This window comes from Perissodus microlepis, chromosome 15 (genome assembly GCF_051167445.1).
Source record: "Perissodus microlepis isolate ML-2025 ecotype Zambia chromosome 15, ASM5116744v1, whole genome shotgun sequence".
Classification (NCBI taxonomy): domain Eukaryota; kingdom Metazoa; phylum Chordata; class Actinopteri; order Cichliformes; family Cichlidae; genus Perissodus; species Perissodus microlepis.
The window spans coordinates 8427491-8449427 of record NC_140475.1 but is presented as its reverse complement, the minus strand read 5'-3'; the positions used below and the strand labels follow the sequence as shown (position 1 = coordinate 8449427).

Sequence of the window (21937 nt, the reverse complement as noted above, 5' to 3'; positions counted from 1 at the left end):
TAACTTGTTTTGGACCGTAAACCGGGCGCGAATAGGACACCGGAAACAAAGATCCCCACAGGAGTTTCCGCACCGGAAGTAGCATATGCTAACGTGCACATAGTCAATTACTTCCAATGGGGAGCAGCTATATGATACACTCACTGGCCACTTTATTGGGCACACTTTGATAGCACCAGGTTGGACCCTGTTTGCCTTCAGAACTGCCTAAATTTCATAGCAAGGATTCAACAATGTGCTGGAAACATTCCTCTGAGATTCTGGCACATGTGACATGATAGCATCACGCAGTTCTGCAGACTTGTTGATTGACACCCAGAGGCCCAAAGCTAACTACAGAAAATCCCATACACGATTACACCACCAGCACCAGCCTTGATACAAGAATGGATCCATGCAGAGAACAACCACTCACTGGATATTTTTTCCAAAAATTCTAGAGATGGTTGTGTGAGAAAATTCCCAGAAAACCAACTTGTCTGACACCATTAACCATACCACATTTATAGTCCTTTAAATCATCTTTCTTCCCCATTCTGTTGCTTTTATCTTGTCTACATGCCTAAATGCACTGAGATATTGTCATGTTATTGGCTGATTGGACATTTGGATGGACCAGAAGCTGAACTGGTGTATCTAATGTAGTGGAGGGAAAGTTTATCTGGCTTTTTTTCAGTGGGGAAACAGGAGTGGCCACTAGTGGACCTGTGAAGAATGGCAGAACAATTCAAGCTGAAGCAGGGTGAACAGTTGGACGTTGAAAGTGTTGACGATACAGTGTTGTCTATAAAATATGTAAAAGAAATGGTCAAAATGCCTTAAATTAAAAACAGAAATGTATAAATTTGTGTCCACGGGTGAAGGGATGTTTGTAGGCCTAATTTCACAGCATCAAAGGTACCAGTTTCTCCAATTTCATTAAGTCATTGTGACTCCCACTATGTATTCCAATAAAGTACTTTTTTAAGGAAGAACAAAAGGCTAATGTTAGCACAAATATGAGCCAACAACATGATAATATACTGCTAGTGCTGAAATTGCTGTTGTAGTTGTAACCCTGGTATATACACGCCTTTCTACTTATTAGACTATTATCCTGTTTGTGACATGATCGGCCTGTTTTTCAGACCACCCACGGTGTTGTCAGGTAGGTTTGTGAGGTAATTTCCTATCAGAGAATCTCAGATTCTATAATGATTTACCCAGATGTCAATATGTGCAATATGTGCTTAACCTACTGGCCTTTCAAACTCCAGTATTCTCTAATGTTAGATCGATTCTCCCAGTGATAAAATTTGGAAATAGAAAATTGCGTTGTTTACAATGTCTGGCTCCGTTTGGACACCCTAGACCACGAAGCCACAATCTTTGTGGCTGTGACCCATTTTTGTGAAAGATTGATTACAAGGACATCTTCACTGCATGTAAGATTTTAACAAATAAACCAAACAGCTTCTCAGAGGATTTTTTTTTTAAAAATAAGCAATAAGACTTTGTAAGAAATAATATTAAATTAAGTGAACAGACAGTTTTATATATGCCAGGTCTCATAGAAATCTCTATGATATTTTTTTATCTGGATAAATAAAGGACTGATAAATATATTATTTTCTTATTACATTATTCTCATGTAGCCAGTTCAAGATACTAAACTCCGGTTTCCTATTACCGTGCTTTATGGTGCTCTCTGTGCAACTAACCAGCAGATTAACTTTAGTTATGGCTATTATAGATCAACCTGATATCATAGCAAAGCGTGTAATAGAGATGGCGTTCCAATATGTCCATTCCACACTTTGGATCTCTAAAGTGTGAAAATGGACGTTTCTTGAAGGTGTTTCACCTCTCATCCAAGAAGCTTCTTCAGTTCTAAAACCACATGGTGGAGAGTCCCAGGTATTTAATCCCTAGTGGAAGTTGTCCTTTAAGTTGTCCATTATTAATCATGTGTCTCACCACATGTAACTCATCTGTCTCGCCACCAGGGAAGGGATCTCAAAACTGTGTTGTAGGTGGTTGACAATTGGTACGTAAGCCACCCTCTCTGTTCAAGGTTGGTCGTTCATAGTGTACCTTGATGGCATCTTTCACTCCTCTTTCTTGTCCTGTTGAGGTGGCTCTTCTATGTTGTGCCATGTGGGGATGTTGAGTTTCTCCAATATAGAGATCTGAGCACTCTTCGCTGCACTGCACAGGATACACTATATTGTACTGTTTCGAGTTTTGTTCTTGGGATGAACCAGTTTTTGTCTGAGGGTGTGGCTCGATCTGAAGTACACTAGGATGTCATAGTTGGAGAAAATTCTTCTGAGTTTCTTTCTAACTCTTCTGGCTTAGAGGGAATATTTTATGTCTGGTGTTCCAGGGTCCTGATTACTCGAAGTTTGTATTCCAGAGGGAGGTGAGAAACAAAGAGTAGCTACTGGTGTGGGTGTGTGGGCTGTCCCATGTTTGGTGCTCTCTTGTGAAGTCCAAATGGTCAGTTCTGTGGCTTTCGTGGAAATGATACCTTTGAAGACATTTTTTGTTTTTGAAGCCCTTCAGTCTCAGATGCCATCTGAAGGTTTTGGGGCTGCAGTCTGCATTAGTAATGGCCTTAAAATGAAATTAAAGCTGATGTGAATGATAACTACAAGTAGGTTTAGCACAGAAGTAGGTCAGTCGCTAAGTTTACTGACTGATATTTTACAACAAGCAACCACAAAAACATCCTTTTGACCTTGATTTCCCAATTATCTATGTTGTTGTGAGTAAATAATTACCTCTGCCAAAGGAGGTATGTTCTTGGTAGCTGTTGCATGTGTGCATGTTTATGTATGTCTCATTCTATCTATAAACATGACAGCTTGCAAAGTTTTGAATAAATTATGCCAAAATTTTGTAGGGGTGTAAAGTGGGGTCATCTTAACAATCAATATAAATTTACCTTACATTCAGTATGTTCTTCAAGGTTAACCTAATGAATGGCTATTGACAAAAACTTAACTGTGTTTTGTTAGCATATAAAAAGTACCAAAAAGTACCAATACCAGAAGTAAGAGGTCACATTTGACCTTTGATCTCTCCTTCAAGGTCAAGTGATTGTTCTGAAGGTCAAGTTATAGTAATGTATATAGAGATCTTCAAAACTAATTACCTAATGCCATTGCTTGTACTGACAACATATAGGCATATAGGGAATGATATATAAGGATTCAAAACATCGCATTACTTCTTTCTGACCTCTTCTTCAAGGTCAGAAAATGTTAAAATTTCATCAAAAATTATTTTGTTATTTTTATTGGCAACATTTCCAAAAATAAACATTTAAACAAATTTTATAAACAATGAAATGAATGCTACATATGTAGTATATTCACATAAAAAATGACAACTGTTTATTTTCAAAATTATGGTAAGTATATTAAAATGAGTTTCAAACAGGGCAAATGACGAAAACTTGCACTTTGCATTGTTTATGCTCCATAACATACTACTCATGTTTAAAAAGAACAAAGGCAACAAAGTTTTTTTTAAATTTTATATACTGTACATAAGATATGCTATACAAATACTATTCCTTTCAAAGTAAAAACTGCCAGAGAATGAGCCACCTTGGTGGAGATCTGCACTATCATTCTTGTTCTTATTGTCTTTCATTATCTTTTGCAACATCATGTAAAATGTTGTTTCTCTTTATGATGAATATGATAACTGTTTAAAAAAAAATAGTATATGTAGGCTTTAGTGAAAAACAAAATCCACTCATCGACTTGTCTTTAATGATTGATGAAAATGTCAATATCTCTCCAGTTTGCAATCCAAGTCCAGCTAGATTTTGATTTATAACAAGGAATTTGTTCATTGGGGTTTTTGTTCATCGGCTCATCCTTAGGGTGAGCAATTTATTACAAATACTGATTTCATTTTTAAAAGATTTCTAGTCGTTGTGAATTTAAAGAGGACTGTATTATCAGCTTTTGGTGAAAACAAAAAGACTAAACAAAGCTTTTCTAAAGACAGGGGGTTCGGAGAGATGTAAAGCCATTTTTCAAATTCACTGTTATGTTTTACAGCATTTGACCAACACTGAAGACACAATATGATCCTCATTTTGGATGAAAAACAACAATTTATTTTTCACTTGTCTCTTGGTGAGTTACTGGAGTTTTTTCTCAGTTTGACTTCATGTGGACATATTTTTTCTTGAGTGGAAACATGGTTTGGTTGTGTGTTAGTATCATGAGTGAGAAGTGGGAGTTTATTTACTGGATCAGTTTAAAACTATCCAGGATCCTTTTGTCTTCCATATTTATAATATATTTAACAAATCGGTCAGACTACAGTGTAGACTGTTAACACAGAGTTTTGTTTTGTATCTAAGTTCACATCTCCTAACTGTCAGATTTAATCAGACTACTTTGCTATATATTTCTGCTGCAGGCCTGTTGAGTTTGCTGCAGTTTACAGGTCAGTAAATAACCCACGAATATTAAGATAATTGGATTTCTCCATTAAAAAACTGCCTTTATGTTTTTAAGGTCTAGGTAAAACATTGAACATCCTTTGTGGTTTTGTTTTTCTTATATCCAGAATGTGAAAAAATTAGGCTGGTCGGACCTTCGCGTTGCTCTGGCAGAGTGGAGGTCTTCTACCAAGACAGTTGGGGAACTGTCTGTGATGATGAGTGGAGCATTGCCAATGCTGAGGTGGTGTGTCGAGAGCTAAACTGTGGGACAGCTATGGAGGCCAAAAATGGTGCTTTCTTTGGACGTGGAAAGGATGAGATCTGGTTGGATGATGTACAGTGTGTTGGGAATGAGTCTTCCATCCTTCAGTGTCAGCACAGACCATTTGGGCAAAATAACTGTGGCCACAGTGAAGATGCAGGAGTGGTCTGTTTGGGTACGTCTAGATAATGTTTGACATATTTTGTTGTACATTACATGTACCCCATGCACAGGGTAAGATATGTATTCATTTATTTATTTATTTTTGTTTATACACACATTTTAAGAACTTTGTCAGTCTAGTATAATGTAATATTCTCTTAAGCTAGTGTCGGCAGGTAGAAGCTGAGACTTCTATAAGGATGTGTCAGCTGGAGTCGCAAAGACTGCTTAAACTGTTTTGACTAAAAATTGCTGTCTTGGTCGGTTTGAATAACTCTGGGCAGACCGAATGTTGAGAAAAATCTAAGCAGAGCCTTAGTTATGGTGGGAGCAGTGATCTTCCAAGAGGAATGGCTTCAGGAAAACAAGTTGCAGCACACATGATTGTCAAGAGAAATTGACTACCAGCTTTTGACAATTGCAGCATAAGGGAGGATTCATTGATGCAGCCCTAACTATATGATTTAGCAAAAAGGAAAGTTTTTAATCTTAAAAGTAGAGATAGTGTCTGTCTCCTGAATCCAAACTGGAACGTAACGTAACGTAACGTATCCATATGTTTCGCCCCAAGAATAAAGAACTTAAGAATTTGAGCCAGTATATTAAAATGTAGTCAAATGTAATGGGAATTTCTTTATCTTTCCAGTTAACTTTAGTGACATTTCTTCAAACATTAACCCCATTCTTTTTTAATTAAAAAGGCTGCGAGTATAGAACTCTTGCTTTAAAAGTTTAATGTTGATTACAAACAATTATTTTGTGTATTTAATGTCAATTAAAAATACCAGTTTTGATGCTGGTCTTAGTTAACCAGGTCCTGCCCAAATAAACCTAAAAATGATCAAAATAATATACTGAAAGACTAACTTCCCCTTAGAGAGGTATTCCCCTTAATTGGAACCAAAAACGGGAAAATATCACTTTTCATAACTGAATTCAGTTTTGCTATAAAATTAGCTATAAATGTTCTCCCTTGTCTATAGTCTTAAGGTTATTAGGAAATACATAGAGTGGATTTCATACTTTTTCACAGTGTTATTTGTCATAGACTAACCATTTAGTTTTATATATTTTATAGGACATGTGCGGCTTGTCAATGGAACCACTCATTGCAATGGCAGAGTAGAAATTTACCACGAAGCTCAGTGGAAACGAGTTTGCAGTGATTTGGGCAAACAAGCAGCTCAGGTTGTGTGCCAAGAAGCTGGTTGTGGCGATCCACCCACTCAGACTGAGACATTGTATTTTGGAGATGCACATGCCCTGCCTGCAATCAAAACTATCTGCTCTGGAAATGAGACCTCTGTCTCACAGTGCTCACTTCTAAAAGTCAATGAAAGTTGTGATGATGCTACTGTTGTCTGTGGAAGTAAGTCACACATGTGCTCACAAAACTATCAGTAATTAATTGTAAAAGTGACACTGTTAGACTGTGCCCTTTCTGAAAAAACTTGCCCTCAACATTTTTTTTTAAATTAACAGACAGTCAACCCATTCGGCTGGTGAATGGGACTAATCGCTGCTCTGGTAGAGTGGAAATCTACTATAGTTCACAATGGGGAACAGTCTGTGATGACAGATGGGGAATGCAAGAAGCAACTGTGGCATGTCGAGAGATGAACTGTGGGAATGCTCTCTCAGTCAAATATAAGGCTTACTTTGGGAGAGGTCAAGATCAGATTTGGCTGGATAAGATGGAGTGCACTGGTCATGAGATGTTTCTTGCTGACTGCCCTCACAAAGGTTTTGGAGTATATGACTGTAACCACAGTGAAGATGCTGGTCTCGTGTGCTCAGGTAACACAGGATGTATTCTGAGTTTCAAACCTGAGTTTTAATGAAAATCCTAAAAACCCAAATTCTGCTTTGCAGAGACAGTCAGATTGATCAATGGGACTGACAGCTGTTCTGGCAGAGTGGAGGTTTTCCATGATGGCCGATGGGGGAAACTTTGTAGTAATAACTGGGGCCTTAAAGAAGCTACAGTCCTATGTAAGGAGCTCAACTGTGGAGATCCAAAAAATTCCAAGGACATCTTTTACTTTGGTGACAGCTCACTGCAAGGGTTCACAAGTAGATGCTCTGATAATGTGAACTCTATCAGCCAGTGTCAACTGCAAGAACACAGAGGGTCATGTGAAGGTGTTTCTCTTGTATGTTCAGGTAAGAGACAAAAACTATAGATATGCTCCTCTAGTGCTTTCCAAGAATAACAAAGGTCATGTTTGCTCATTAAGAAAAGACTAGCCTATGTGCATTCTTTAGTTTTACCTTGTGATATGGCAATTATTTAATGCCTGGTCACAGAGTTACTTCACTATTAAAATTACCAGCATTTAGCAAATACAACTTTAATGTGAGACAGCAGATAAATATTAACCACTTACAATGCTAAATTCTATTTCATTTGACAATGTACTAATATCAGCCAGCAAGGGTAATACAGCCCCTTCGCTTTAACTACTTTTATTATCAACAAAAGTGAAAAATTGTGAAGCGGAAGGAGAAAAAAATATGTAAATGTCTACATCAATCAATCTAGGCGTAATTGTAAGCAGACTGATTATAGAATTCTGCAGACCACTTTGAGTGATAAGCATGTTGAAATTAACTCAATCAAAAGTAGCTGATTTTTTTATGCTAAATAAAACATAAAATAAAGAGCAAAAAAAGGACAGTTTCTGTTTAGACCTCAGCCACACATTAAGTCATGAGGTCATATTCACAAACCAGTAGAGTTAGCAGTCAAACTTTGTCAACACACTGTTAAATTCTTTTTTTCCTTCATGACTTACTTTGTAGCATTTTTGATACATAGAAGGGGGAACACAGGAGTCCCCTTTTATATGTGCACATTTATACTAACCACCACCATTAGGTTTAATGAAATTTAGAAGAAATAGGGGAAAAGGCGCTAGATAATAGACATGGCCATATCCTTTTTAATAAACAAAATATTAAAGTTATTTTAATTTTTCATTCACAAACTTAACATTTGAGAATGGAAAGAAAAAATCTTGATATTAATATAAATGTTGTTTATTTTTTGTTTATGTGTCTTCATCTTTTGCTTCTTTGTTTTCTTTTTCTCCTTGTTTTTGAAACAATGGGGAGCCAATAGAGATGAGCAAGTTTGAGATCCCAGCCGCTACCAAACTATGCTGATATTTGGCTTTATGTCTGTGTCATAAACTGTGTGCGGCAGGCAGGAAGGGAGGACCGAAATGCAGACTCCAGGATGTGAAACGTAAACTCATAAACAGCTTTACTGAAAAAGGAATGCCAACCAAGTCCAGAAATAAACAAAAACAGAGTTTAAAACAAAAAATGCTGAAGTTTAGGAAAACAGAGTCCACAAAATCAAAATCCCAGCAGCAGAAGTCTAAAACAAAACCGAGGAGCTGGGTCAACCATGAATCCAAAGAGGCACTTTCTTTTCAGCTGGCGGTTGTCTGGAAGTGCTATATAAATAAATTGCTTGCTTGCTTGCTAACTCCAAAAGAAGTTCTGGGTGCCGACCCAGAGGCCGACGGCACAACAGTCCATAGTAGAGCAGTTCAGGGGGCCGACCTGGGGATTGACAGCACCATAGTCCTAAACAGAGTAGCTCCAGAGGCTGACTGCGTAGAAGACTGCCACGACAGAACACGTCCAGAGGCCGGCCACGTGGACGGTGACAGAGCAGGTCCGGATGACAGCCGTGTAGACGACGCTGAGGCTTGTGGTGAAATTGGTACGGAGGCTGACCGTGAGGAAAGAAGCTGGACGTGGCTTAGTGGGTGCAAGACCAGACATAGGAGCTGGACGAAGCTGGACCAGATGGCGGCGTGGCAGCCACAGGCGAAAGAGCAAACAGTTGCACCAGTGGGGGTGTGGCAGCTGAAGGTGGTGGAGCATGTGGTGGCGCTGCAGGCAATGGCGTGGAAGCCGCAGGTGGTGGTGCTGCAGGTGACGGCGCTGCAGATGACGCCATGGAAGCTGCAGATGGTGGAGCAGGTGATGGATGTACGGGCTCACCAGTGGCGTCAGCGGACACAAGGAGGTGCTGGATGGGCTCTCCTGAGCCTCCAGCAGGAACAGGTGTCGACTGAGCAGGTGACTGACTATGAAGTGCTTCCTCCGGGAAACAGGAACCAGGTGCTGGGCCTGGCCGAACACCAGCCTTCCCCACCCAAGGAACAGATACGGATGCAGTGACGAACTGGTTTTTTGGCTGCCCTTACCCTGGGAACCGGTGTAGGTGCAGGAGTTAGCTGGACCTCTGCCTCTCCCACCCGAGGAACTGAAACAGGTGCAGGGGGTCACAGCAGAGGGTCACAGCTGCTCTCAGCCTTAAAACCGGGATAGGCGCAAGCACAGGCAGGTTGTCCGCCATCACCACCCGAGGAGCTGATATGGGTGCAGGGACCAATGGAGCCTCCGCCAGCCTGGGGACTAAAGCAGGGACCAGCTGGGCCTCAGCCACCCTCACCTGAGGAGCTGGTACATGTGCAGGGGAAAGCCAGGCCCGAGCAGCCCTGGGAGCAGATGGCAGAGACGGCTCACCAGAGCCTCCAGCTGCAATAGAAGAGAGAATCTCCCGGGGTCCAGAGTAACCTCAGACATCCAGCTCAGTCTCCGGGTTAGGCCCAGGCAAAGTCACAGTCACTGGCAAAACAAGGTTAATGGTGCCAAACACAGTTTCACAAAATATAGATTTAGGGCTGGTTGTAGAGCAGGGCGATATGACCAAAAATATTTATCATGATATACATTTGAAAATTTGTGATAACGATATAACTGATGATATAATTGACACTGGACAAAATACTTTACAACTCCACAACTTTATTTTGTGCAAAACAACCCCCATCAATGTATTTTCACTTACACAAGGAGATGTTTTTTATGTGCATTAAAGTTATATAAAAATTTAACAGTTCAAATGCAAATTCCTTGCTGACAGTTTAACCAAAAGGCATTTCCAGTGGAAATTGGCCAACATAACCATGTCTAATATCCACAAAACTTAAAAAGACGTTATACACACACAATACAGTAATATTATGATGAAGCACAATACGTATCACTCCGCGAGGCTCCTGCCTACGATAGCTGTAATGCTCCGACAATCCATCAAGCTTGTACTAAAACATTTGACAGATTTTCGAGCACCGTGTACCACATAAAATCGTTTCGAGGTCAGTAAACACAACCAGAATTCATACATAAGGCACATGGGATTATAAGGGGCACTGTCAACGATCCGCTTTCGCCCTTCTCATTCTCTGTCGCCGCCATGCTTTTTCCACCATGTGCGTATGAAAACAAAGGCACTGCGCATGCGCGTTTTACCCATATTCTATCGCGATATTTCATTTTCTTATCGTTGCCCAACATTATACCGGTATTACTGTGAACGGTATGATATGGCCCAGCCCTAGCTGGTTGGCCTTAGAAAATCTGCTGTTCTTAAGCTCTCCAGGTTAGAACTAGCAGTCTTGGGAGAGGTTATCTCAGGAAAGCTGAACTTAGTCTTTGAGGTGGCCTGCTCATGGCTATAAGCCTCCTTGGCTACCTTAACCATCGTTGCTACAGGAGGGTCTTTAGAATTACCACTACTGGTGGTAATTAGTACTTTGCAGTCTGGTTGTGTGTCAGTCAGTTTTATGCTTGATAGGCACAAGAGTACAGTCATCACCTGGCACATTAGTGAGCCCTGAGACGCAAACTTCACTGGTTTCCAGGACAGGCACAAAATTACTCTCAGAAACTTCAAGCTTGGAAACACAGGAATCCCTGAAATTACAGTCACTCTCAGAAACACAGTCACAATAACCCTCCGGTGCAGATTTTACAAACTGTCCAGCACTGTTCAACCCATATGAGCTGGAGTCTGTAGGCATGCTGACTTAAAACTAGTGTTCAATGATGAGGCAGTGTTACCCACAGGACGTGGAGGCTCAGAAGAAAAATTGTCTTTGGCTGAGACTTGGAACGGCGCGAACACCGCTTCCTCCTGGGAACTGTGCACAAGTGGCGGGTGAGCTGGATGGTGATGTTGAGGCAGAGGCGTTGACGGTGAGATCCTCCCTTTGGAGGGATGGAGGATCAAAACTAGCGGCAAGTGCTATTGCCAGGTTGGCTGGGGCCAGGAATGTACCAGGCTGCGGACCTCTTGCTGGCACTCCTCCTTCTCTCCCTCGCGGGTCGGAATGATCCACCGCCCCCGCAGAAAGATGATTTGGCGCACATACTCCTCAAAACTCCCGAACATTAAGTCTGCTGGGTCCATAGTGTGGTCATGATCTTCTGTCATAAACTGGGTGCAGCAGGCAGGAAGGGAGGACCCAAATGCAGACCCCAGGATAGGGCTGCGCTATATCATACCGTTCACGGTAATACCGGTGTAATGTTGGGCAACGATAGGAAAATGAAATATCGCAGCTTTATTGCTGAACAAGAAACACCAACATAAACTAAACTGGGAATCAACTATGCAGGAAGGCAGGCTTGGCAAACAGAACACACAGTGTGGAATGAGGGAAAACGCGACAATGAGCAGAGGAAGATGCAGACACTAGATTCAAGACGGAAACACGGCAAAGACGAGACAAGAGACTGTCAATGTAAAACAGGAGGTACACAGGGATGCAGACTGACTAGAGGAACAGACAGATGCACATGAAGACAAGGCTGACCTAACAGGGGAGGAAACACAAAGGCAAGAACAAGACTAGAAATACAGAATAAACTAAATGGTATAATCATACTGGACTAGGAAATATGAAATACACAGGCACACAGAGGGAGGGCAAAGACACACGGGGGAATCTAATAAACAAAATCTAAACAGAACAAACTAGGTACTATAGAATAAACTTAAGACCAACAAAGCGGACTTAAATATAATACAAAATGACAAAAACACAAGAAAAACTCCAAACACTGGGTACATTAAACCAAGACCATGACAGTCTGTGTGATTAAAAAAAGAAAAGAAAAATTAATGTAATTAAAAAAACAAAAGTTAGATTTAATGTATAGTAATATAATAATATTTGTTACACTAATATAACAACTGATTTCCAGGTAATGCGAGCTTAACCGGTGGATCCACTCATTGTGATGGAAGAGTAGAGTATTTCAATAAAGGCCAGTGGGGGACTGTGTGTGCTGAATCCTGGGACATGAATGATGCAACAGTGGTGTGCAGACAGTTGGACTGTGGGAAGCCTCATAAGCTTATTCAGCTTGGTCCTGGTACAGGACATACCTGGACTGATCAAATTAATTGCAATGGAGGAGAGTCTACATTGACTCAGTGTCCAATAGAACCATCTCATTGCAACAACACTGTAGTGGCTGGTGTTTTCTGCACAGGTAAGAAAAACATGAAAACGCAAGTCTAAATTTTTTTTATGCTGTGTAAAATATAAATAAAAACAGAATGTAATAATTTGGACATCTCATAAACCCATACTTGATTCACAATAGAACATAATACCAAATCTGAAATTTTCTTGGGAAAACATGGAATCTGCGTACTCCAAAATAAAGAGGAGAGGGATTTGTTATCAGCATTTAGTTCAATTTCTATTAGAAAACAAACTGCACCCTGTTTAGTTCATTATAGAATGAGTGTCAGTATCAATATGAATGCATGAATGCCTATGAAACTGGCACATGTGGAAGTAGATCAAAAATGGTGAAATGTGTATACAGGTTTTACAGCAACAGGATCCTCCATTAGAGCAGCAGCCAAGGGAGATGGTCCTATAATGGCATGAATATTGTATGCACGTATTGCCAATTTTACCTTATAAGAAGTATGGTTGAATCATTCCTGTGATGGACAGGAAACAGCAGAAACTCAGGAGGACTTCTCCTAATAACTATTACCAATGCTAGTACCAATCCATGAAAAAAAAAAAATGACAGAAAGTAGTAGAAATGCATGGAGAGCCATAATAAACAATCTAAAGTAAATGCACATGACTTGAAAGAAGGCAAAATGACTTGACGAAAGAGAGTTAGACGGCCAAACAGGGGAGGAAGTTAAAGGATGGGGAGCCCGGAAATTTCAGCAGGATTTTATTATCTAAGATGCCTAAAGTGCCCAGAAACTTCACACAAGGTGCACAAATTGATTTTTGATCTGAGAGGGGAAAGTTTGAGATGGCTTAAGATGAGTGAAAAGCCTGGATTTGGCTAGTAGAATCAGTAAGCAGACAAAAGCCAGAGGCCTGTTAGACTAATAGAAAAGGTTGAGGGTTTTAATTATTAGCATTAGGAATGCTGGTTTGAGCGGGGAGTCAAGAAGACCTAAGGGTACATCTTTCACCATCTTACAATGCTATGATTGCAGCCATTCCCCACCTCTCTGTGAATGGTGCTCATGGCCTTTCATCAACGGTCTTTGATCAGCGGTTGTTGATTAATGGTCATGACAATTTGCATACTAATGATCAATGAACTGACCTCACAACCCATTGTTCTTTCGGTTGGCTAGTTTCAGTCATTGTGCAAATGTACTGTTTATAAGGTTGGGGAAACCTGCAGTCAGCTGAGACTGAAGAAGCCCCTTCAATGAGTGACAAAACGTTTCTCCCACTGAAAATGCCACATCCAGATGAACAGAATCAACCTTTTGGCATTTACTTACCTGGATTATTGAGCATGAATCAAGATGAGAGCATCTAATAGTGTGAACGTGACAAAGACATGGACACGATTGCATGAAGGAGACTGTAAAGGAGAGGTGCAGTGAGATTTAAAGTATGCGGCATGAATGCCGAATGGCCTCGAGAAGGCTGGGGAAAAGGTGATCCGACTAGACTAGTGATGTCATGAAGCGCTTGACAGCATGGAAAAGTTGGAGTGATGTGAAGGTTAGATGTAGCTGGCAGTACCTGGGAGCGGACAGATGTGAGACCATTGGTTTTTCTTATTGAACTTATCAATAAACTTCATTACAACAGCATGGCTACTGTTGAATAACTGGCTTGCAATTCAGACAATTCACCAATTGAAAACATTTTAAGCATCACAAAACATGACACAGAAGACTCAGGACGTTTGAGTAGGTAGAACCCTATGTCATCCAAAATTGGAATAACATTCCTATTACAAAAGTCTAGAAACTGGTATCCTCAGTTCCCAGATCTTTACAGACTGTTTTTAAGAGAAGAAGGGATGCTACAGAATGGTAAACTTGGTGGAAAACAAACCTTTTCCAACTTTTTTGGATCATGTTGCCATAAAACTCAAAAGAAGTGAATATTGTACATGTTCTCAATTTAAATTCAAATAGTATACCAATTTCCTGGTTACATTTGGCGAAAGACTGTGTTTTGGGTTAAAATACACCTGTTGCTGAAGTTAACCACATTTTAAAGTTTCTTGGACATACGAACTGTCCAGTATGAGCTATTGTCTGAAAAGGGGGACAGCCATTAACCTCTTTTGGTTGCATTTCAGATAATGATGGACACTTATCAGCATACAGCATGTTGAAGATATCCTTAAAAATCTGATAATACTGGATTTAAAAAAGAGTAAGAGATTGAAATATTCATTGTTAATACTTTAACGTGTGCACTCAGGTAAACCACCAATAAGGCTTGTGAACGGCATTGACCGATGCTCTAGCTGAGTGGAGATTCTGCATAACAGCCGGTGGGGAACAGTGTGTGATGATGACTGGGACTTCAGAGATGCTGAGGTGGTGTGCAGAGCCATGGACTGTGGAACACCTCAGAGAGCAAAATCTAATGCCTTCTTTGGTGAAGGCCAAGGAGTGATCTGGTATTCTTCTGTCAACTGTTTGGGTAATGAGACGTCCCTTGGGCACTGCAGGTATAGCCCCTCTTTTTTTGCAGCCACAGTGAAGATGCAGGAGTGATTTGTTCAGGTAAAAACTATTTTGTCATTAAATATTGTGTCTTTTTTTAATCTTTAGATATGACTTTGGAATTTTTTTTCTGATCAGAATTTCTGTTTTATTTATGTGGCGTGATTGAGTCACGGCAGGTCCAGAGGTTGGTGTTTAGAGCCATCTTTATTATATGCGGCTGCAGCTCTCGGCTGCAACCACACTTACACCAACTTACAACACTGATTCCCCATGTTTTAACACAGAGGGCGTAATTGCAGATGCCGTGCAGGCGCATCCGCACGGCACCGCAGTTCACGGCCCACCACAATTTATATCACAGTTATTTCCATGACATCAGTGAGAATATTGTATGGATTTCAATTAATGCAATTTTCAGGCACCAACTAATTGCTGATTTTGTCCTCTTTGCTTTGTAGCTACCATTCGACTCATCAATGGGACTGACATGTGCTCAGGAAGGGTGGAGGTCCACTATGGTGAACACTGGTCACCAGCATTTAATATTAACTGGGGAATGAATGAAGCCACAGTGGTGTTCAGAGAGATAAATTGTGGAGATCCTGTCAAGATTTCAAGGTCATTTGGTCAAGGTGAAGATCTAAGAGAACATGAGATCCACTGTAATGGTAGAGAGAGCTCTGTCACACAGTGCACATTTAGGAACTATACCAGATCTATCACCGATGGTATTGAAGAGGCCTCTGTGGTATGCTCAGGTAAGACTTGATGTTATATTTCAAAAAGAAAATGAATCCATGAAGTTCTTTATCAAACAGATCAAGTATGATTTTTTCCAATTAAAGTGTTCATGCAAACCATCAGATCAATATTTTTGTAGTCTAAACACATGTGTTAATGCATCAGGTACAACCCGAGTTATAAATTATGTCACTATCTTCACATATGTGTGCTATAGCTGTGCATGTACCCAGAAAAGATCAATAGGATTAGGCCAGCCAAAGCACACACAGAAAAGACACAAAAGAATTGGACCATATAAGATATAAGATGCTGTAAATAGGCTGTATGCACATGTTTCAGTCAGCTAGCTGGCCGCTACTATTTAGCATGAAGCTGCATCTTTGAACCTTTGTTTTTATATTGTTTTCCTCTCTTCTTCGCCGTTCCTTTACACAATTTTGCTATTGAATTGCTCTAAATTATTATTACACATAATTAATCCCTTTACTCATTGAGTTCAACTTGACCTTTTTGATACCTTTAAATGGACAGTCTACTTCTAGATAGAACAAATACAATATGGCAAATTGTTTTATGCCTAACAAGTGATTTCACCATTACCAGTGTAGCCGTCGCATTGAAATGTAATTATTATGTGATTGCAATGTTCAAAATTTGGTGTTTAATCTGGATTCATGTTGTGTTGTCGCCACCTACTGGTGGGCCTGAGTGTGGCGCTTTGTGGTGCGCATGCTTTGGGGTGATGCTCAATTAAGCGCACATGTCACCAGAGACTGAAGGCTCGAGCCAGAAAGAGAATGCTGGCTTGTGTAAAAGGTGGAAATATAGAAGATATGGACTACAATTGCTCATGAATGTTCAGTAGAAAGGCGCACACGGTATGTTGGTGCATTTACTTTGTGTGTATGTTTTATTTGAGTTGTAATTTTTGTTCTGCTGATGTAATATCCGTATTTTCATTGATCATTTCACCATAGTTTTTCACGGTGTTTCCTGGTGAAAAGAAGATTAAAATACTGGCTGAACATCAGTTGGAGCATGGCCCTTTATTCTACTTCGAACATGAAAAACCTTCAGGAGCAGTTACAACCAGCATTTAGCAAACACAATGTGAGACAACAGATGAATATTAACCACTTACAATGGTAAATGCTATTGATCTGATGATGTACTGATCACCCAGTGAGGGTAATATAGCCAAGGGTCAGCAACATTGAAACTATGAAGAGAGCAATTTCTGAGTCATTTTTGATGCTGTAAAACATATTCGATCTGTATGATGCAGAAATCATAGCTGATTAAGTCTAAAATGGTCTGTTGGTGTTATGATTCATTTGTATTTTTTCTTTGCATTTTTCTTTGTATTTATAGATTTATGTTAGATTTATATAACAACTCTGCTTTCCAGGTAATGTGAGATTAGCCGGTGGATCCACTCGTTGTGATGGAAGAGTAGAGTATTTCAATAAAGGCCAGTGGGGAACTGTGTGTGCTGAATCCTGGGACATCGATGATGCAGCAGTGGTGTGCAGACAGTTGGACTGTGGGAGGCCCCATAAGCTTATTCAGCTTGGCCCTGGTACAGGACAGACCTGGACGGATCAAATTGAATGCAATGGAAAAGAGTCTACATTGAATCAGTGTCAACAAAGACCATATCCATATCCAGACAGGACTTGCAACAACACTGTAGTGGCTGGTGTTTTCTGCACAGGTAAGAAAAACATACAAACCCAGTTCCAAAAACAAAAAGTTTGGATCTTTTTAAAAATGTAAGTAAAGAATAAATGCAAAGATTTCCAAATCCATATTTGATTCACAATAGAACATAAAAAAGAATTTAACATCATCAAAAAGTGAAATTATTTTTGGAAAACAAGCTGTATCCTGTGAAGTAAAGAGGTGAGGGACCACACTGCTTATCAGTGTTTAGTTCAAGCAACAGCATCAGTATGAGGGTGCATTAATGCCCTTGAAACTGGCAGCTTGAAAATCTGGCAAAACACCAAAAATGCTGAAATCCAGATACAAGTTTGAGAGAAACAGATGGTTCCAGCAAGATAACATCTGTTTCCATGTATATTTCAGTGAGACAGTGCTAAACACCATACTACAGCTAATGTAGTATGCTATTCTTTTGCACATAAGCTTCATTGCTTCCTTCTTCTTCATTCCTTCATTTCTCTCCCAGAAGTCCAGCAACTGGTCTTCCTAGTTTGCAAATGTTTACAGACCGTTCATAGAAGACATGGCCTTGTTCCAACTTTCTCTAGAATTGCAATCAAATTTAAAATACACTTGGAATTTCTTAAAATGAGAACTGATTGCAGGGGTCATTTTGAACCCCTCCAGCATCAACGGTAATAATGGTAAATAAATAGTCTTTTCAGTTCAGCTTTCTGTTGCTGAGATCAGCCAGAAACCCAGCCAGTTCTCCACACATTTGGGCACACACTCCCCTGCTCTGTACTATCCTGCTGTACCCTGGCTCTGCATCCCACAGGTGATATGTGGCTACAGTACCCTATATATTTATTTGTCAATCACATCTAGCTAGCTCTGTCTTAATTTAGCTTTCACGACAAAAGGTGTATAAACAATCGTGTTTTTAGACAAACCAGGTGCAGCAGTTGTGATTTTACATTAATATCTATATTGTAAAAGTGACATCCTCAGCAGTTCCAGGTACTATTAGTATTTTTATTTGATGCACTCCAGTTCCGTATTAATAATAATGATTAGAAGTTACAAGTTGTGATGTTAAAATTGTACATTTTCTCAGGTTGAACATTTGACATGTTCAATATTGTATTGTGAATAAAATATGAATTAATCACTGAATTCTGTTTTTGTGTGTAATTAATCAAATTCTGTTTTTTTTTTTAACTTAACTGAATTCTGGTTTTACAAAAATGTTTTACTGAATTTTTACATAAAATGCCAAAAAACATTATTGATAGCTTAAATGTTCTTCATAATTTTTAAAAAAATATTGTATCTGAATTCAAATAGTGTATAATATACCTAAATACATCACAGTTGTTGTATTTATGTTGTATTCTTCCATATCCTGTGGCTGCATGTGCTCTTTATTTGCCTTCACAGGAAGCTTGACTGTCCGGTTGGTTAACGGTACTCATAAGTGCTCTGGAAGAGTGGAAGTTCGTCATGGCGACCAGTGGCACACAGTGTGTGACACGGACTGGACTCTAAGTAAAGCTGGAGTGGTGTGCGAGACTCTGGAGTGTGGACGTGCCATTAATGCTCCTGGTGCTGCTTTTTACGGCCCAGGCAGTGGACCAGTGGTGGAGGCTAGCTCTTCATGCTTTGAGACTGTGACTTCTATTCAGCAATGCTCGGGCAAAGGTTTTACAAGAGCAACCTGCGGGCATGAACATGATGCTGGTGTTCTCTGTGCAGGTGAAGACTTTTATTATTATGTGTTAAAAATTCTGGCACATTAGATGGTATGAATGATGAGGGTAATCCTAACTTTCATCAACCGCTGCCCTGATGTTCTGTTATGGAGCTTTGAGATAAGTATTTTCACCATCACCGTCTTGATACTTTGATACCCCCAGCGCGGGGTTACACTAACAAAACCTTGTTTTGCTGAGTTTGTTATGCGTACCAGTCGCAAACTGGGAATTTTTCACCTGTAAGGCAAATGTTTTTACCAGTACACCTGAATGACTGAGACCATGAATTCAGAATGAAAGTTTTCATAGGCGTCAAGTTAGAACTCATTTTCCCTCAAACTTCGGTAGGATGGGAGGCATTTTGCAAACCACAGATGTCACTTCCTGGTGGCTGTTAAAAAGCATGTAGGTTCATTTTTAAGAACCTGAAACTAATTTGATGTTTTGTTTTAACATATGAGACAATACATAATATAGAGGAAATTCATCAGTATTTGATTCCACAAAAACTGAGGCATGAAAAATTGTGATTTCATTTGCACAATGCAAATAAATGCTTAGTTTGTTATTTTTTGAAAACACAGTGTTTTTTACATTATCCTGAACAGATAAAAAAAAAGTCTACAGCACTTTCATGCTTGTAAGTTAAGGAAGTAGGTAAAACCAAGAGCTGCTTGGTATAATTTGTTATAAATTGGTATATGTAAGCTGTAGAGGTTCTTGCAGGTATGTTTTGTAAAAGCCAGGATTGGCATTTCTTCCTTCACAGCTACCCTAATGTAGTTCATTAGTTTCTTATCTTACATACTATATACCTGAGTAGTATACACATTTAATGTTTCATTTTAAATAAAAGTGACTAAATGCTATATAATATCCAAGTAATATTACACGTAAGTAATTGTTATTCATTGAAAATCGAAAGAGTCTGGTAGCTGCATGTAAGCCATATGATCTACATATTAATGTGAAAATATTGTACAATATATTGTGCGCACATGTACAGCACAGATGTCTTTTGAGAACTGTATGTAGATGTTTGTTTTAAAGATGTTCCTTTGTATTTGTATTCACTCTTTCTGCTCTGTTATGCAGAACAAGTCCGGTTGGTGGGTGGCTCAGGTGAATGCTCCGGCAGAGTGGAGGTCTTCTATAAAGGACAGTGGGGAACTGTGTGTGATGACTTTCGGGAAATGAGCGATGCTGATGTGGTATGCAGACAGCTTGGTTGCGGTCATGCCGTTTCAGCACCTGAAAGTGCTCATTTTGGTAGAGGCACTGGCCCTATATGGCTGGATAACGTGGAATGTTCAGGCCAAGAGTCTGCACTTTCACACTGTTTGCATCCTGGTTTTGGAGAAAATAACTGTGGGCATGATGAAGATGCCAGTGTTATCTGCTTAGGTAAGAGGCATAGCTCATTTTGAAATGACAAATTAGCTCACTGCTTGCCATTTTCTTAATACATAACAAACATTTAATTTCTGTTTCTGTTGCTCTACAGAAGCCTGAAATCACGATGAACCCTGCTCCAGAGGTAAACTGGAGTGACGGAAATGAAATTATCTACATTATAATAAGAGAACACATGCGTTTGATATTTCTCCCATAAATTCTCAGATCACAAATCTTCATCTTCCCTAAAGTAGATATTAGTTCATACTGCTGTGAATATCAAAAGAAAATGGAAATGGAAATCCTCATGGAAATGCTTCTGACTTATATTGACTATAAGTCAATATAAGTACTATAAGTACTATATACTATATTGACTATAGATCAGTAACTTTGTGCTTTGTTTGCTCAGTTTTGTATAATTGTTGATAAATTTAACTATTTCTGATATACATACCATGATAAACAACTTTTTCCCTTACTGGAAAGGCCCAGCATCTCCCTGGTGTCACCTCATACAATGGTGATCTAAAGTCCCGACACAATATCAGTCACTTGAGGCAGCACCTTCACTTGCCTCTGTTCATTTCATACCTGTGAGTTCTGTACAATAGAATATGACACCAAGTAGAGTAGATCTCTCTCTCTACAGTGTTAGCATCTCCAAAAAGTCCTTCTGTTCTTTTTCAGTTAGGACCCTCTATATCGCTGCAATATAAACCATTTATTATAGACCTTAAGGTGACTTTTGTGATTTGGCATTATAAAAATAAAATGTAATTGAATTAAATATGGTTGTCCTTTCTGATTTTCTTGCTGATGATCAGCCAATAAAGTGCATTTGATTGACTGATTAACACCTGGTTGCCTCTTGCACTCTTAATTCCTATGGAAGCAGTAAGAATAAACTTGGAGGCTGCTTCTGCTGTTTGGGTTAGCTTTTGTTAAATAAACGGCACACAGTGTAATATGTCGTGTTCAGCTGAGGTTGAGCCTTCAAATGGAAAGAGGGTGTACTTTATTTTTCATGACTGTTTTTTCAATGCATGTGTGTGTATGTGTGTGTACATCTCTCTCTCTCTCTCTATATATATATATATATATATAGAGAGAGAGAGAGAGAATCATTAATCTGTTACGAAGTATTTTATTATGCAAAAGGTATATTGGAAAACTATTTTAGATTATGGGACATATAATTTTTTGCCATTTAATCTAGGGTTAAAGTTGATAGTACTTGTTAAGTAAGAAGTAATTATTACATTAGCTTAAATAATTTTACTTATATACTGTAAAAAAAACTAATCTTGTTTTGTAGTTTTACAGCTTATTATACAGAGCCATGAAAAAGTATTTGCTATCTCCAATGATTTCTTTTCTTTTTTTTTTTTTTTAGCATATTTGCTACGCTTAAATGTTTCAGATCATCAAACAAATTTTAATTTTAGACACAGATAACCTGTGTCAATACAAAGTGTGTTAGTGTAACCCCTGATGCTAAGAAAAGAATAGAAGGAAATAATGAATTCCACCATGAGTACTGTGAGATGACACAGTACTCATGGAGATTATTTCAGCAGGATGCACTGTGTCTCTGAGGCAAGTGGACAAAATTGAGGCACTTTATATTATTTATAATAAACCAGATGCATCTTCTGTTCATGCAGTTAACA

General features: G+C 39.3%; 1 pseudogene across 1 annotated transcript; it reads left to right on the top strand.

Annotated features, from left to right (window-relative positions):
* The first annotated feature begins 3828 nt into the window (after positions 1-3828).
* LOC146371604 (scavenger receptor cysteine-rich domain-containing protein DMBT1-like) lies at positions 3829-21054 on the top strand (annotated as a pseudogene). Its single transcript, XR_014802748.1, has 13 exons — positions 3829-3875; positions 4056-4133; positions 4423-4449; positions 4573-4884; positions 5950-6240; positions 6354-6668; positions 6744-7034; positions 14456-14763; positions 15165-15464; positions 16859-17164; positions 18556-18870; positions 19965-20273; positions 20374-21054. The product of XR_014802748.1 is annotated as a scavenger receptor cysteine-rich domain-containing protein DMBT1-like (transcript).
* Positions 21055-21937: the final 883 nt, after the last annotated feature.